The sequence below is a fragment of the Taeniopygia guttata genome, chromosome 17 (assembly GCF_048771995.1).
Source record: "Taeniopygia guttata chromosome 17, bTaeGut7.mat, whole genome shotgun sequence".
Taxonomy (NCBI): Eukaryota; Metazoa; Chordata; class Aves; order Passeriformes; family Estrildidae; genus Taeniopygia; species Taeniopygia guttata.
This window is the reverse complement of record NC_133042.1, coordinates 8,458,831-8,473,518: the sequence shown is the minus strand read 5'-3', so window position 1 is coordinate 8,473,518 and position 14,688 is coordinate 8,458,831.

Here is a 14,688-nt window from a genome sequence, read left to right as displayed (position 1 = left end):
CCCAGCCCCAGATTCATGAACTCTGCTGGGATCCAGTGCCAAAAACGGCCATAAACAGCACTTAGTGATGCATAATATATGAAAATGGCTCATGCTGAGCTTTTAGATGGAGAAGGCTTTTTTTCCTCCCTCTTAATACTATTATAACATTCTCCTGCAGCCATGGAAGCACTGTCATAAATATTTAAAAGGAGGTTGAAAAGACCCAGCCTGTGAGGTTTGAATATTTATGGCCACCAAACCCTTGACCTTTAGATTTAGGGTGCAGCATACATAAACCAGCCTTATTTAACTGTACACCACAGGTTGCCTGGGGATCAAATCTGAGCTGAAACCTTGGAAGCATTTAGCACTTTTAAGGTTTCTAGTGGTAAACAGAGTGCCATAAATAGGGATCTCAGGGAGGGAGAGGAGGGGTGGGCAAGGCTGAGCACAGGGCTGGGACTCCCAAGGCACAAATTCCCCCTGAGCCTCAATTTTCCAGCATCTAAAGCAGAGTGAGAAACAGCAATGGGATAAATCAACAAAAGCTGGCCGAGGTGGTAAATGCAGAGAAAAATGAAATATCAGGAATAACAGGAATCACTTGGTTTGGGGGTTTCCTCCAGCCAGTTCTGCTGCTGTGGGTTTGTCCCGCTATGGTGCTGGGTGCCCGTAAGGCTCAGCTTGGTGTGCTTAGCCAAATCCGGGCCTCAGCGCCTTCATTCAGGATTTTCCAGCAGCCCTGGTGCTGTTGAATGCTTCAATCAGGGCCAATCAGAGATTTTCAGAACCCCTGTGCTTCCCAGCTGGCGTGGAGTTGTTGTTTGTCCCATTTTTTTTTTTTTTTTTGGGAGAATTATGACTCACGCTCGGTGTTGTCGAGTTAAAGCCTCGCCTTCCCTCTGCTCATCATCCCAACGCTTTCCTCCTCAAAAACTCAATCTGAAACGGGGCTGATCCCATCCTGCACAGGGATAAAAAAAGGAACCTCCCTCCTCTGCACCCCAGAAAATTCCCCACAAACCGGGCAGGTGATGCTGGGAGGACAAAGGAGCTGTGGGGAGCCAGGGCTGGGCTCGCCCAGATCCACTGTGAATGCACAGCATCCATGAATTTGTGGTGTTTATTTAGTTAGGATAAGGCAGGAGCCTCTCAGAAGCTCAAAAGCCCTTCAGATCTATTTGCAGTCAGCAATTTGAAAGGCTCCTCTGATGTATTTGCATATTTAAAAATAAGAGGGAGGCGAGGAGATGAAAGGGAGGAACTGGTGCAAGGCAAGGGCTGCCCTGCAGACCCCACAAAGGTGGTACTGCTGAAATCCCATCCAAACTACAGAAAAAGGCAAAATCTGTGGATTTAAAAATCCATTTAAGTTCACTCTTGACCTACTTCTGCCCCCTTTTTCTTTGTTCCTCTCCAGATTTTGGTCGTTTTTCCCCCCAGAGCGCGTGGCAGGGCTGCAGGTGTGAGTGGTGGGATTTGGGCAGCTCCTGCTTTATCTGCAGCCTGTGATCAGGCAGGGATGAGCAGGGCTCCAGAGCTGCTCACAGCTTGATGGGGCTGGTGACAAATGCTGGTGGCTCCATTTGGACTGTCACACTCTGAACTCAAGGACAACAGACGCTGATGCCACCTCCAGCCCTTGCTTTGCAGCTGAATTTTTGTGTGTTTTGTTTTGCCCTCTCTCCAAGTGCAATTTTCCCCATCCAGCAGCTGCCAGGGATAATCCACGGGGCAAAAGCTTTTAGGGCTTTCCTGCTGATGAGGTTTTCCATGATCTGCTGCTCCTGTGCCACAGAGCTGGATTAATTACAGCACTAACGACTGTCTACCAGGTGCCTGTCACAAATGATCAGTGGGAACTGGACAGCACTTCCCTGATATTCCCATTTTCCTGCTCTGGAACTGCTCCTGCTGCTCCATTAGCTGGAAAATAAACAAACCCACAGCCAAGCTGGCTGCGTGCCCGCTGCTGGGAACCTGCTGTAAAGGGAGGAAGATCCAATATTGCAATTAATAGGTGCACTGGGGTGTTTGGGGAAGCGTTCCAGTGTCTGCAGCCCTTTGCAGTGGGTTCAGTGCTGCCTTTCAGAGCCAGCCAAAAGCTGCTGGGGATAATCCCTGAGTTCCCCACCAGGATCTGCCTTTCTCCTCCTTTAACATCCTGCCAGGACTGCTGACAGCTCCAGGGGGTGCAAGGGGAAGCAGGGACAGCTGGCTCCACTCTTCCCATCGTGTTTCCTCCTGGAGACACTGACTCCAAGAATCTTTTTGCCATCTCAAGTCTGGCCTAAAAATCCCTTGGTGTGCACAATCAGGCTGCACCTTTAGGTGCTCAAAGACTAGAGCCTTCACTTGGGTCTTTCAACACAGCCCCAAGTGTTTTTTTTTTCTTTTTCTTTTTTATTTTCTTTTTTTTTTGAAGGAAATAACCTTAAAATCCCTCTCCAGTTCGGATGGTGCCAGGGTTCCTGGGGGTGGAGCTGGCACAGAGGAGAAGCTGCTGCTTGTCCTCGCTTCCCCAGGAAACTCCTGCCTGCCAAAGCAGCCAGCCATGGTTCCTGCAGCCCGGGGAGGCAGAAAGACAAACAGGAACGATGGGTTTTGTGTGGAAATAATCAGGAGATGCCCAGATGGGAAGAGCTGTGTGGATCACTACAGGATTTAGGGGGTGTAAGAAGGATTAATGTGGGAGCGGCTGTAGGATGCAAAGAAACCTCTCCTGGCTTTTGGGGAATTCAAATTGTTGGGGTCCAGTGCTGATTTGGGGTGAAAAAGGCAAAGAAAACTCATGAATAGGTGGAACCAGAGCTGTTTCTGTCCTCTCTCCTGGTGCCTTTGGGAGCCTCTTTAATAAACCTTGCAGAGGGAAATGTTTCCTCAGAGCCACCCAAGGAGCACTGGGGAATCTGGGATTTGGGAATGTTCTCACCATTCCCTGGTGTGCTCAGCAATCCTGGCTCCTGTTCTTGCTGTTTGTACAGGATTTCCTTCACTCCATCCCTATCCCTGAGCCTGCTGGGCAGGGAGGGAGCTCTGGGAATTCCTCCCCACCTGCTGGCCCTGTGGGATCTGTGGGGTTGGTGCTCCAGCTCCCCGAATTTCCCTTGCCTGCCTGGAAAGGGGCAGGGATGGAGTTAAGGCAGGAAGGGGAAGGTTATGTCCCTCATCAAAGCCAACATTTGTGGGTGTTTGGCTGGGAGCTGCTGCCATTTATTGTGCCATCATGGCTTTAAACCCTCTCCTTTTCCTCTTCCCCTCGCTCCCCAATAACCCAAATGGAGCAATAAAAATCCAGCCTGAGGAGGACAAATCATTCCCTTCATGGTTTAGCCCTGGGCCTGATTTCTTGCTGGTGGAAACCTTCACGGGAGCATCACAGCTTCTCTGCACTGATGGGGAAGGGGGAGCAGCCCAGGGCCACCCCAAAGCTCTGCTGCCACCGTGCCCAGGGTGCCAGTCCCCAGGGTGGCACCTGAGAAGCCCTGAAGGTCGTTTCAGAGCAATCCCAGCCAAGCCACCTGCCAAAACCTCTCCAGTGTGACACTGGGCCTGCTTCCCTCCCCTGTCCTCAGGGAGAATAAAGAGCTAAGGCCACCAAGGGAGCTAAACTGCTGTTTTCACTGCCTCAAAGGCACTGCAATAGCCGTGTTTTTTAAAAATTAAACGCTTGCATCCAGTTGTATTTGCACTGAGTAATGTCCTTATCCAATGCAATCACTTCAAATCATTGTTTTTCAAATCCTCTGGGGCATCTGCAGCGAGCAGAGGGCCCAGGTCAAATATGAACCTCCTGGCTTGTTTGGGGAATGGCTGTGGCAGCGTTACCACCGCATTAATGAACCGTGTAAATCACAGCCAGTTGTTAAATAACAGCGGGGGGAGAAGGAGGAGAAGGCAGGAGGGACTTTCCACCCTTTCTCCAGAGAGCTTTGCAGCTACAAGGAAATGTGTGTCAGTGCTGGCACTCGCCAGCTTGGAGGACATAAGTTTCCCATCCAAATATTGCTTCTTCAGAGGCTCTCGCTGCTCCCCAGAGATTCCCGTGGAAATTTGTAAAGCCCGGACTCAGCCTGCCTTTGGAGGCACTGGCAGAAGGCAAATGGGAATATTTTTAGCTGTTAAATAAAGAATAAAAGAGGCGAGAAGAAGGTAGGGAGAGGCAGGCTGCTGTGAATGCTGGATGATGGGGACAGGCTCTGCTCTCTGTCACTGTCCCCAAACACACGGGGACGTGTCTGGGTGTGTCACTCACCCTTCAGATGCCCAGGATGAAATCCCAGCCCTGGGAGGGTTTCTCAGCTCCTCAGAACGTGCTGTTATTGTGTTAATACCGAAGGGAAGGAGGCTGGCTAACTGACATATGGCTTGGCTGGAACTGTGGGTTTTTCCTGCTGTCTCCCTTTCCTCTCCATCTGTCCCGAGAGGCAACGGCCTCTCCTTTTCACAGCCCTGCACTGAAGAATTCCTGCCTTTGCCATTCCATCCCTGGAAGAGCTCCTTTCCCCTGCATGGCATTGGGGCTGGCTGGTTCTGGGCCCCTCCAGGGGTTATTTAACAGCTGGGGAAGTGTCAGAGATCCCAACCAGAGCAGGATCCAACCCCTGCCCAGGAGCCTCCTGTCCTGCCCCTGCTGCTAATCCATAGGCACTGATGGTAAACAGTTCCTGGACCAGGAAATATTTGGGGGGTTATTCTCTGGTTTTCATTCCTGCTCATGTGAAATATTTCTATTTCCTATCCTAATTCATCCTGGTTCCCACTGCTTGTCCTCTGTAGAATCTTGGCACTGACCTGTCCAGCTGAAATCTCTATTTCCTGCAGATGGCTCGAAATCCTAACCCAGCTTCATGCCCTGTTCCTGAAAACAGAAACCAGGAGGTGTAAGGCACAATTGTCACCCCAGCTGTCATTTTACTGAGCCATTTTTACTGAATTAATGCAATCATGGAATGGTTTGGGTTGGAAGGGACCTTAAAAACACCTCCCACTGACCCAGGGTGCTCCAAGCCCCATCCAAGCTGGCCTTGGACACTTCCAGGGATCCAGGGGCAGCCACAGATTCCCTGGGCCTCCCCACCCTCCCAGGGAAGGGGAACATCCTCATGATGTCCCTCCCTGCAGTTTCCCTTGGGATACCACAGGCAGAGGTGTTTTGGGAGCTTTGTGTTTTGATAAAGCAAGCGAGATCAAAAATAAACAGTTTAAAATTACCCTCATCTACCACAGATAAACAAATGGGTTATTTCTAAGTCTAGCTTGGACTAGTTCAGGTTTTAAATGCTGTAACCAAAAAGAAAAGCACTTATTTTTTGCATTTATGGGGTGCTCCTCAGCTCTGTCCCTCCCAACACTCACACTGAGGGACCCTCAGGGATGAACACGTCACACAGGGAGAGAGTTTGGCTCTGTACTAAAGAAAATTTAAAAAGCTTTGGAGAAACAGTTCTAAAAGCTGGGGGCTGGGCTGATGGTGACAAAAGGGACTTGGAATTGAGGTGAATCATCCCCAGGCTCCACACGTGAGCCGGATGGAAACATCACAGCCACCACGGAGCCCACCTGTGCTCTGAGGGACACGAATCCAAAACAAGGGGAAAAAAATCCATAAATCTCCCCCAGCAACACTGGGACAGAGTTCTCCCTTCCCTCCTCACTGCCAGCATGAGGTTGTTTAGATCATTTACGGAGGAGCAGTGTGTGCTTCCACGGGCTGGAATCACTCATCCGGGGGGAAAGCGTGACAATATTTCATGCCCGAGTGATCTGCCTTGAGAAAGAAATGAGGCTTACATGGTGTTTGGGCTCAGCTGCTCCTTATCTCCTGATGAGCCACATTTCCAGAGCTCATCATTGTCACCAACCCAAAGGTGCAGAGCCCTGTGCACCAGGCAGCTGCTGCCAAGTGCATTCCCTTTTTCTGGCTCTAGAACAGAGCTGGTCCTGGAGGAGCCGAGGTGGGAGCTGAGAAATGAGGGTGCCTGGGGGATTTAGGGCCTTCATTCCCATTTTGGCTCAGCAGGCTGTGATTCCCATGCATTCCCTACTCCAGGAACAGAGCATCTCTGTGGGTGCAGCTCTGCTTTTCCCTTCTTTTTTTTTGGGATGACCAAAGAGCGACAGAGCAGTGACAGACCCCGAATTACTGGGCCACAATGGAGATGTTGGCCTGGCCAGTGAGTTTGGGGTGGTTACAGCTGCACCAGGGCAGCAGCTTCTCATTCTTAAATTCTTCTCATTCTCATCCTCTTCCAATTTACTCCACACCAGAAGTCCCTTGCTTTATGTCCACTGAGGTGGGGCATGGCCAAGGTGGGTTTGTCCACAGGAAAAAAAAAAAAAAAAGGTTGGAAAAGCTCTGTTTAATTCAGAGAGCTCAGGTAGTAACAAAAACCCTCCTCAAATGTCCTTCCCTTGCTCCTAACCCAGCCAACTGCTCCTGCATCCACGGAGCTCTGCTAATCCTTTCCATCACCATCCGTTTCCCGTGGCAGATCCTGAACAAGATGGATTGGGGACTTAGGAAAGGTGAAAATCCCTGAGGACCTGCAAAAGGCACTGGTTCTACTGCTTCAGCCCTTGCTAACTAAAGCTGTTGTACACTACAGGATTTAGGGGGTGACTAAAGCTGTTGTACACTTTTGCCTGATGGAACCTGCTGGCACCTGGGGTGTGATTTGACTTCCCTAATCCCTCCATCACCAAAAACCCCACAGCAAACCCTGTTTGTTCCACTGAGCACCCTCTGACCTCGCTGTAGGAAACCAATCCCCCCCAATCCCTGCCAGGCTCCCAAGTTCTCCTTCTTATTTTGAGGCTGAATTTGCCAATCCCTGCATTTACACCCAAGCCCTGCTTTTGCTGAGGTGTTTTTGTTTAAACCAGGCTGCAGTGAGGCAGATGCACGTTGCATTTTCGAGCTGCACGTTTGGGTTTTGGTGTTTGGAATCAGCTGAGGCCTGCAGAGGGACATTCTGTAGTTTATGGCTGTTTGGGACAACAGGCCCAGGCAGTAAAAAAAGGGTTTTTTTCAGGAGGACAGGACCCTGTTTACAGCTGAAATTTTTAAACAAACGTGGGGTGGGATGAATCAGGGTAACAGCACGGAGTGAGGTGTCAGAATGTTGGAAATAGCCAATGATCAATTCAATTGATTGCTGCTCCTCTGGCACCTGAGAAATGGAATAACAACATAAAATTCTGTTTTCTCTGCTGACTTCAGTGGCTTTGAAAACCCATTACCCCTCCTTTGCCTGGGAATTGGGTTTAGGGATGTTTTGGCACTGGTTGATGCCCAGTGCAGCATCCTGAGGTGTGTTGGTGGCAGAGGGACATTCCCTGAGGGGTCACAGCCCTCTGCACTCTTGGTCCACTCCCAAAACGCCAACACAAACAGCAGAGCTTTAGAAAACCTGGAATTCCCTTTCCTTGAGTGATTCCAACCCATAGAATGGAGCCAAAGCAGGAAGCACAGAGCCAAGCTGAAGGGAAGTGCAGGGGTTAATAAAAGCAGCAGCAATTAAATGTTTGAAATGGTTGATAAGGAACTGTTCCTTGCTCTCAGGCTTGCAGTTCCTCTTATTTTTCTCCCTCTTTGAAAGATCTCAGAGCGGTGAGGATTTGAAATACATCCATATAATGCAGCTTCAGACAGCAAACAGGATTAAAAGCCGGCTCCAGAAAAGGAAAGGAAGTCAGATTACTTGTCAAAATTAAATTTGCCTTTGGATGCCATTACTTTCTACATTAAAAAGCTCTGGGGATTAGGAGATAAAAGAGCTAAATCCAATCTAGAGACAGGCTCAGAGGAAAATGTCAGCCAGCCAGTAATCCAGGCTCTTTGCTCTAATAGGATCTTCCTGGAGTCAAAGAAAGTGAGAATAATTATTTAATTCCGTTTTTGGAGCCTGGCTTCTTTATTGACCTGGCTCAGCATCGCTGAATCAACTGGTGGCACGGAATTCCCAGCTCCAGGCACCTCCAGGAGCAGCTTCCTTCACCCTCTGAGCCAAGTGGGATTTGTGGCACTCAGGGATGGGTTTAATGGGACTGCACCGTGCCCAGCGAGGTTCCAGGTGGGTCATTTGGGTGTCATTTCCCACCACAGCCCATGGCCAGCAGGAAAAGCCCTCTCTTGGGCATTTCTTCCTTTATTAAGGGTGATAAATAAATAAAAATAGCAAATTACACTGGGCACAAAGGCGACATTCACAGATTTTTGTCACCATAAACCCCAACACCTTCCTTCTCCCAAACTGTGGGAATCCAGGGCTTCCCTCTGGCTGCCCTGGCAGGTCTGGGACCCTGGCAGGGGTCAGGAACCCCCCTGGACAGAGCCCCCAGAGACACTGTCTGTGATCTCTGCCCATGGAAAAGAGTTTTCAATCTTACAGGATGAATTACCAGCTCTGAGTGTTTGATATAAGTAATAATTAAGTGTGGCACAGGTGCAAAAGTAAAATTTTAGGATTCTAGATAAGGGGCCCAAAGGGGACAAGATGGAGGAAATTGGGTGTGCCTTGTCCTTTTTCTCCTTCTTCATGCCCTCCATGTTTCACTGTGGTGTTGGCATTTTTCTGTTGGTTCAGGCTGGGGACACACTGTCCAACGTAGGTGACAGATATTGGCACGTTATTGTAAATCCAGCACAGGTAGTTTCTGGTATTTAATGTTTGTACCATCCCACTGAGGGCAGAGCCCCACACGCTGCCCTGCAGGACAGAGCTGCGGCAGGGCAGCAGAACATGTTAGAGATAAACAGAATAAACAACCCTGAAACCAGCACAGACCAATTATGGCTTCTGCTTTGGCAGCGGGGCTGACAGACAGAGACTTTCTGCAATTTTGGGATCATCAATAGCACAGATTCCGACACCAAACACCCAGAGGGGAAGAGCCTTTTTTGGCAGATCCCCCTCCATCTCCCCAAGATGCCAAAATTACAGCCTGCCCCAAATATCCCAGCACCTCCACGCCTGTAACCATGGTTGCAGAGCACTGGCAGCCGTGCCAGCCACGCCTGACTCAGGATGAGTTCATCCCCCAGCGTGGTGCAGGAGCCACGAGATGCTCTGTGCCATCTGATGGAGCCGTGCCAAGCCTCTGCCTCAACCTGAGAGAGCTGCTGGGCTGCCAGCCTGGGGGGAAATTAATGATGGAGAAGCAGCAGAAAGTGTCAGGGCTTGTCCGAGTCCAGCACATCCCTCTGGCTGCCCTGGCTGGCTCCAGACCCTGGCAGGGGTCTTGGAGACCTTGGCATGAAATCAAAAAACATCTGTGGCTTCACTTTTAGCCTGTGGAAAAAGCTGCCAAGTCTGGATGAGGAATTACAAGCCACAAGGGCTTGAGTAGTGTAATAGGTGAATCAACACAGGGTGAAAAGGTAGAATTTTGGGATTTTTAGAATGGGTTCAAAGGGGTACAAGATGAAGGAATTTTGGCGTGTCCCAGCCTTCTTCTCCTTCTTCTTGCCCTCCCTGTCTTGCTGTGATGGTCACACAGATTCCAACATCCCTTCCAAAATTAAAAGCTGTCCTACTATCATTCAGATCTTAGATAACACAGCCAGGTGAGTGATAAGGCCAGCCAGGCCACTGCCAGCAGCCCTGGCTGGTGCCACCTGGGAGCGGGAGTGGGAGCAGAGGAATCACTCCCTGCTCTTCCTCCTCCTTTTGCAGCATCTCAGAGCCTGGGGGAAGGTGTGAATTTATCCAAAGAGAAGGGCAGCGAGGGGAGAAACTGCAGCAAACACCCAAACTGGAGGCGTTTCTGGAGCTGGCAGAGTGGCTTTAGTGACAGCGGGTGACACTGTGCCAGCCCTGCCCTTCCTGCCTTGGCACAGGGGGCAAGGCCCTTCAGGCCTGATGCATTGCCTTTTTTAATTAAACAGGCTGGAGGGAAATATAACATTTTCCTTCAGTAATTCATCCCCAAGCTTGTCCTATTTTGTCATTTTAATTAAAACCAGCCTCAGCCAGAGTTTGGATGTTTGCTGCCATGAGTATTAAATCAAGCCCAGGCCTTGGGGACTGGCCCCTCTTTTGCATTTTCTTGGGTTTTTACAGCAAAAACTCAATGGATCTAAGGCTGAAATTGTGCAAAAGGTGACCCAGAGACATCAGGCTTTGCCAGGAGGAGTTTTCCCCCTTTGCCCATCAGGTGGGAGAAGCAGCCAGGCCCAGGATCTGCTGGGGAATTTGGGAAGAAGCAGCTCCTGGGAATTTGCTGCTGATGGAGACATCACCAGCACTGCCCTCACCAGCTCCTCACAGGTTTCTTTAGGATGGGGTGCAGGCAGTGGGGTTGGGACACCTCAAAACTCAGTCTGGGGGACTCCTGAATTTTCCAACCAGAGGTTTGGATCCATTTTCCTTTGGGGAAATGGCAGTTCTTTATTATTATTATTATTATTATTATTATTACTATTATTATTTCCAGTGTTACCCCTCATCTCACAACTCACAAACACAGAGCAAAAAGTCACCCCAACCTTAAAAGACAGGAGGCAAAGGAATTTTATTCCATGCCCTGGGCACATGGAATCAGTCCCATCTTCAGCCAGCCATTCCCACCTGGAATTTTCCTCAATACCTCTCCTGAACTTTCCTTTCTTCAAGGTTAAATAATCTGCCCAAGTTGCTTTGATCCCTGGCAGGGGTTTTATTGGGATTTATGAGGTATTCAGTGTTTTTCTTAAACCCACAGCTTCAAGGCTGGGCTGTTACCTGGGAATCACACGTTTCACTTCAAGGAAAAAAAAGCTTTTCATGTTGGCCTTTAGAGTGGAAAAACATGAGCAGTACCACATCTAATGGCTGAGAAACAAAGAAAAGAAGGAAAGGGAAAGGAATCCAAGAAGCATTTGTGAAATTTGATTTTTTTTTTTTCCCCACCATTACAAGTTTTCTCTGTGCCTGATTCTGAGTATTCCTGAGGAGAAGCACAGCACCAGGAATCCAAGAAGAATTCGTGAAATTTGATTTTTTCCCCACCATTACAAGTTTTCTCTCTGCCTGATTCTGAGTATTCCTGAGGAGAAGCACAGCACCAGGAATGGGGGAGGACAAGGGAAGTGGCACGGCCAATTCCAACTACCTGAGCAGCAGCAGATGGAAAAAACAGGAGGAAGTCTTGCAGGATGAGTCAAGACTGGGATTTGCACGAGGGAAAAAATGTTCTTTCCGAAAGCACAAAACCCCCCCGAGCCCTGAGATGCTGGCAACAAGTCCCTGGGATCGTGGCAACCTCACACCCAGCTTCCCATACACCACAACTGGGGGGAAATGGGAGCCTGGGGAGCCAGGGAAGCACCAAGTCAGGGCCCTTTCCTGCTCCCCATTTTCCCTGGATCACAGGAAAGCAGGAATGCTGCAGCCCCAGGAATCCTGTGGATGGCAAGGAAATGCTGAAAATTCCCTCCCCACGAGCAGAGGGAAGCTGGTGCCCGTCAACACAGCTCCAGCAAGGCTGGGGAATAAATTAAATTAAATTAAATCGTCCAAGTGCCCTGAAAAAAACGAATCAATCTCATTTTGCACATCCCCCCCACGACTCTCGAAGTGCTGATGCTGGGAGAAAGTTGCTCAGATTTCCCTTTTTTTCTCATTGTCTGCTCTCACAGACTGTCGTGGTTTAACCCCCAGCAGCTGGTGCTGGGTTTGAGGGGGGAAAAAGAAAAGATTTGTGGATGCTCTTCTCTCTCCTTGGAGGGGATAAACAGGACTGGGAGCCCTTTGGATTGAGGAACTTGGGGATGAAAAAACATTTCTGAGATTTCCTCCTAATTTCCCACACGTGAGGGGTTCCCTGTGGAGTCTCCTGCCCTGCACCTGGATCTGAGCAGGATATGGGGCCATGGAGCACCAGGGTCTGCCTTGTCCCTGTTTTGGGGAGGATTTTCACAAATCCCACATCTTGTCTGACCCATTTCCTCACCTGATGAGGAGCAGTGCCATGGGAAACCCTCAGTGACAAAGAGATTTTCCCCAAGAAGCCCATAAAGGACTCGGGAAGGACGTTTATGGCTTCATAAAGCACTTTGCTAACGACTTGCTTTACCACTGCTAAATCAACTGGAATCCTCTCGCTGTGGAACTCGGAACTTTCCACATTCGGCCTGCAGGGAAAGGGGAGAAAAAAATAAAAAAAGGACTGCTGACATTTGCAAAATACATCTCAACCTATATTAGATGGTGTTAATTAAAATGACTTGCTGGGTAATGAGCTACAGAAAAAAAAAAAAAAAAAAAAAAGGAGAAAAGGGAATCAATGAGAGTCTGAGCTCAATTAAACCCAGCAAGCTCTGCAGGCAGGGACAGACAGGGATGGGGTCCCCTCTTGAGGCTGAACAGCCCCAAATCCCTCAGCCTTTTCTTGTCAGAGATGCTCCAGGCCCTAAATCATCTTTAGGCTCTGCTGAGCCCACTCCAGGAGCTTCATACAGCAGCTCCTCCCTCCCTGTGCCACACTGAGGTTCAGCTCACACCTTTCCTATGGTTAAACCACTCCTGCCTCAGGTCAAGGAGCTGCCAGTTTGCCTCAACAAGGCACTGAGGGAAGGTAAATGCTGCTGCTGCCCTTTCCCACAGCATTTTTCCTTCATCCATCACTGCTGGTGCAAATCCCAGTGCCAGGGAATGCACAGAGCCCTCACCTGCCCTGCTCACCCCACGTCCCTCCCAGCAGGACCTGGCTGTGATCCATGAGAGGTCAAAGGGTGCTCCAAGGCCACCAAAAAGCAAAGCACAAAACAAGCAATGGGAATGAAATTTGCTGTTTCATCCCCCAAAATGAACCTTTCAGGTGGGTAAATTGTAGAGCACATTAACAACGGGGGGAACATTTTATGGCACAACTGCAGGGAAAGTGAATTCCATAAAGTGAGATGTAAGCACCTCTCCAAAGCAGGGAATTTCAGTGCTTTATTGTGAGACACAGCTTGGCTGGGGATCTCAGAGCATTTTGCTCCAAAATTCATGTAAACATCTGTCTTGGTTTAAGTGCTTCCTTAACACCAGGCTTTACTGAGCAGGAGCTTATTTCAGCAAACGCACTACAAGGTTTCTGCCTGCTGAAGCTCTTATTAAGTGTCAGAACAAAATGGGCAAATACTCGCTGGTAAAAGCAGCCTGGCTGACAGCAGTGGAGAAAAGTGGCCTTTATTCATCTCCTGAACAGGTACATTCAGCCAGGCAGCCATAAAAGCTTTGTGATTCCCCCAGCCCTGCCCTGGAGGACAATCTGCAGAGATAGAGGGGAAGTTGAGTCTCACAGCTTGGCTATCAAATCCATCCATTTTATCACAAATAACAGAATTTTTTTTTTTTTTCTATGGGTTCTCTTGAAACCTTCAGCTGAGGTGCCGACCTGGGGAAGGGGAACTGCAGCTCCAGCTCAGCTGGGCTGAGCAGAGGCTCCCAAAAATCATTAATTCCTTCTCAATTTGAGCTGGGCTTTGCAGCAAAACCAGAAGTTTGTATTTCCAGCCTTGCTTTTGTTCTAAACATTCCCCTTTCACCATTTTAACAGTGTTTCTAAAACCCAACCAGGAAATGCAGTTTTTTCTCCTCTCCAGCCCTCACCACCACATGTGTTCAGACCCACCATGGAGCCAACACACCTTTCCAATCTTGAAATAAATAAGTTATTAGTGCCCAAGGATCCAGCAGCCTCCCCTCCCTGTTCTCTCCTTCCCAGCTGCATTCCCTGAGCACAACAGGCAGCGCCAAAAGCAGCAGGAGGTTAAACAGGGAGAGGGAAGAACATCTTCTGTTCCCTGTGCCCATGGGAGAGAGCTCTCCTCCCATCCTCCCTCATCCCCATTATCCTGCCATCAGCAATGAGGCACAGCTGTGGTGACGATGGAAAAGTCCTGGAAGTGGGGCTTGGTAAGAAATTCTGCTGGTCATCACACAAAGCAGAGAATTCCTGCTCCTCACCAGCAGCAAAGCTGGCACAGGGCACCCAGGATTTTGGCTCTGAGCCCTCAGGCTGGGCACCAGGCACACAGCTTTTCCTGCCTGCTGGAGGCTCAAATAATTGATAAGAGCTGTCAGGGAAGGTTGGGATGAAGGCCACAGTACCCACAATCCCAAAGTAGAAGTTTCTATTTATTCCTGCAGAGCCCCTGTGAATCAGGAGGACGGTCACATACGCACTTCAGATTTAATTCCTTAAATAATGGATTGTTAGGAAGGATGAGAGCAGCAGCAGGGCTCTGAAGGCAGCTCTGAGACACCAGGGCAGATCATGGATCCACACCCCAGCCCGTGGAAATGCAGGAAAGTGCCCAAAAACACGTGTGGCCTTAAACACATTTATGGGCTTAAAGAGGAGAGGTTCTCAATATATTTTATGAGAAATCCCAAAAGGATGGGAATGACTCTGGGAGACAGATGACAGCGGTGGGGCAGTGACAGGGAGCTGGGTGTGCTGCTGTTCCCAAATCCCCATCACAACCTGAACCTTCCTCCTCCTCCCCTGATCCATCTGGAAGCTGGAGAAAGGCTGGAGAGGCTGGATTCACAACCCAGATTGGATTCACAACCCAGATTGGATTCACAACCCAGATTGGATTCACAACCCAGATTGGAGTGTTCTCCTTTGCCCTAAATATTTTGGACCTTTAGGCAGTTCAGAAACATTTCCAAGCCTTTTCCTTCAGCTGCACCGGCAGGAAGCAGAGCCTTTATCCCTTTAAGCTCCCTG